Here is a 3799-nt window from a genome sequence, read left to right as displayed (position 1 = left end):
TGACTACCCACTTCCATATTATCCATCAACTCTACTCCTAAGCATTTACTGTCCTTGTCCTGCAGTAACTGACACATGCAAACTGATGTAAAGATTTTCAGGGATATTGGCTAGCCATAGATTCCTGAATATGAGTTCTTTGCTCCTTCTCTTTGTCTATTCATGCCTTTGAGTAGTGATTGTGCAGATTCATTTGTACCATTTGCTACACAGAAAAGAGATGAACTACTTGTACATATATTTACATACATGTATATACATACATACATGGATATATGCATTTTATGTTTTCAAGAATTACGGAGCTAACAAAACTCGCATGCATTTTCCTTCCTTTTAAACTCTTTGAAAGCCTAAATAACTTTGTCTCTTTAGAACACCTAATTTTAAAGAGAATATCACCATCTCTGAACTGTCAGTGGCCTGGAAATTAGATGTTCAAATAGGAGAAACTTATTTAGGCTTTTTGGTGGGAGAGAGGAGTATTACTAGGTTTCTATCCAGGAGTTCTCTGCTTGCTAGACAGAACTTTTGTTGTGTAGCACCAAGCAGCTCGACCACTGTTGCCATACTTCTAGTCCATATTATTTGCTTGAGATCTTGAACTTTTTGCACAGGTGTGAACTTAGATTGACTGAGACTTTGTTACCTATGCCTCCCACATAATTAGCTAGGATTTCAGATGTGAGTCACGATGGCCAGCTCATTTGTTGAGATGGGAGATGGTTGTCTTGGCAGTTATTTTTGTGGTCTTGCCTCAGACCATGATCCTTGTCATTTCTTCTTCCCAATCAGCTGGGATTTCAGAAGTGGACTACTGTACTTGGTGTACACCTTCTTTTTTTTTTTGAAGAAGTTTTTATTGTAAAAATATTGTATAGAGGGGTTATAGTTACTTGAGCATTGCAATGAGCTCATTTTCTATCAAGCAGTGTTACCTATTCCTCTGTATTTCCCTACCCCCCCTTCCCTCCCACTTACACAACTTCACTCCGCCTCACCCCTCTTTCCTGCTTCCCTGCCTAAATTGTAAATTTCTTTTCTCAACATAGTCTCTTATGCATGTCATTGTTACAATGGTTCAGCCTGTATCCCTATTTAAACATTTTGTTTTTTGCCTTCTCCTCCCCAAGCTAGAGAAATGTGTATACAAGATGCGGGGCACCGACATCAAATACAGTGAAAACAGGGGTTATACCATGGGCGAGGAACATACAAAGAAACAAAAAAATCACATGGTTGATTATAAACCCCTATCTTGGGGTTCATTTCACTTCATATAATCTTATCTGGTCTTATATACATAGCTTTTGAACTTTTATCCTTGTCCCAGATATATACTAGTTATTTCAAATAAGGAAAACAAAGGACCTATGTTTCTTTGGGTCTGGCTTACTTCATGTAATATAATTTTTTCCAAGACTCCAGTTATAGCTCCTATAACCCAGCAATCCCATTTTGGGCCATTTACCAAATGATCACAAACAAAACCATACTAAGCTACCAACACAACGATGTTTATTGCAGCATTATTTACCATAGCTAAGATATGGAACCAACCTAGGGGCCCCTCAGTAGATGAACTGATCAAGAAAATGTGGTATATATACCCAATGGAATCCTATGCCTCATCAGAAAGAATGACATAGATCCATTTGTTATGAAATGGAAAGACTTGGAAAAATCATATTAAGTGAAATAAGCCAGGCCCACAAAAACATACTTCCCATGGTTTCCCTTATTTGCAATAACTAATATATGTCTGAGACAAGTAGAAAAGATCAGATAAGTTGATCTGAGGCGAAATGAACCCCAAGAGAAGGCTTCAAACATTTTTTTCTTTCTTTTGCTTGTTTCTAACATATTTATAAGATGATTTTTTTGTTGATTTTTATAGCCCTCCCCCACCGTATAACCCCTGTTTTCACTGTATTTGATGTTGGTATAATTTGTGGGTGGGAAGGGAAAACCAAATTGTTTAAATAGGGATATAGGTGGACCCATTGCAACAATGAGATGTTCAACACATTATGTCGAAAAACGAACTTTACTACTTTGGCTTGGGGTGGGGGGACGCCAGGTAGGAGAGATGGAAAGGGATGGGAAGGGGAAACAAAGGAGAAGACAATTCTTGATAAGAAATGTACTCATTACATTGCCCATTTAAGTGCAAACCCTCTGTACAGTATTTTCCCAATAAAAAAAGAGAAAACGTGATATATATATATATATATGTATGTATATATATGTGTGTATATATATATATATATGTGTGTGTGTGTGTGTGTGTATAGTGGAATTTTATGCCTCTATCAAAAATGGCATCGCCCCATTTGTAAGGAAATGGAAAGATGTGAAAAAAATTATATTAAGTGAAATATGCCAGGCCCAAATAAACGTAGTTCCCATAGTTTCCTTTGCTTGTAATAACTAGTACATGGTACCATATGACCATATAAGATGATGCTAATTAAAATGAACCCCAAGATTGGGACACAACTGATTTTTTATTCCATGAGATTCTTATCTCTATATAATCCCCAAAATAAAGTTGGAAGGGGAGCTGCGTTTCATGTATAGAGCAACACTCATTAGGGAAAAAGCTTAAGTGAGAAGGTAAGATCCTGAGTTTAAACCACAATATCAGCACTCGAAATAGTTGATTTCTTTTCCTTGATGTTTTTATTAAATTGCTCAGAAAACAATAGACATTTAATTTATGTTTAACATTAGTATTAAAATCTAGTTATATTTGTTGATGTTATTCTTTGTTTTCCTAAATTTTACATACACATTAATATCCAATAATGTAAAGAGGTGATTATTGTTTCACTAGTTTTTATGGCAGTTGAATATGTGGTTGATAGATGCATACAAGGAATTTGGACTTAAAATAGATATGTGCAGCTCTTCACATAAAGAAATGATAGTTGAAGAAGCTGTGGGCATGTATGAAATAAACTAAAGAAACAGCAAGGAAAGATAAGGTATGATTCTGGAAAACACAAAATTTTGAAAGAAAAAAAAACAAGTAAAATATATATCTTTTAGCAAGAACTTTGTAACACACAGACACATTTTTTTTCCTTATTTCTTCTGTAAGGCATTTCAGTAAAGTTTATTTTACAAAGTTAAACATGATTGACAATTAATACTAACTGGCTTCTGTCTCAGGTAAGCAATTATTCTAGCCAGTTGCTTATAATCTTAGCTACTCAGAGGACTGAGATCTCTAGATCATAGTTCAAAACCAAGTTGAAGAGTAAAGTTGGTGAGACTTTTCTGTTCAATTAACCATGAGATAAGTGGAAGCTTCACTGTGGCTTAAAGTGCAAACACTAGCCTTGAGTAATAAATTTCAGAGACAGATCCTAAGCCCAGAGATTTAACTCTCTGAAATTATTCTTTTTTTTTAATCCCCCCCTCTGAAATTATTCTTAAAATACTTTTTCTCAGGATTTCTTTAACTTGTCTAAAGAATGTTTTAAACTAAAGTATTTTTTATTTCATGTTATCATCATTGATATTGAGGATGTGCAGAAAACAATTATTTATAGTCAGAACTGGTTTGTATTGCTTTGTATTACACATTCCCTCTACACCCAGAGATCAGCTGGAAAGCAGATGGCCAAATCCTGGTGGTTGGCAATGAAGATACATATGTGTTCTTTGGGCAAAGAAACAAACTTATGAAATGGTAGCCTTTATATATAACACCTTAATAGTAACAATAAAATTAATGTTATTACTATTATTATTTTTTGTCATTTGTGGTGTTTGAACTCTGGGTCTGGGCATT

Source organism: Dipodomys spectabilis, unplaced genomic scaffold, assembly GCF_019054845.1.
Source record: "Dipodomys spectabilis isolate Male_0828 unplaced genomic scaffold, ASM1905484v1 ptg000255l, whole genome shotgun sequence".
Taxonomy (NCBI): domain Eukaryota; kingdom Metazoa; phylum Chordata; class Mammalia; order Rodentia; family Heteromyidae; genus Dipodomys; species Dipodomys spectabilis.
This window is presented reverse-complemented; position numbering follows the sequence as displayed.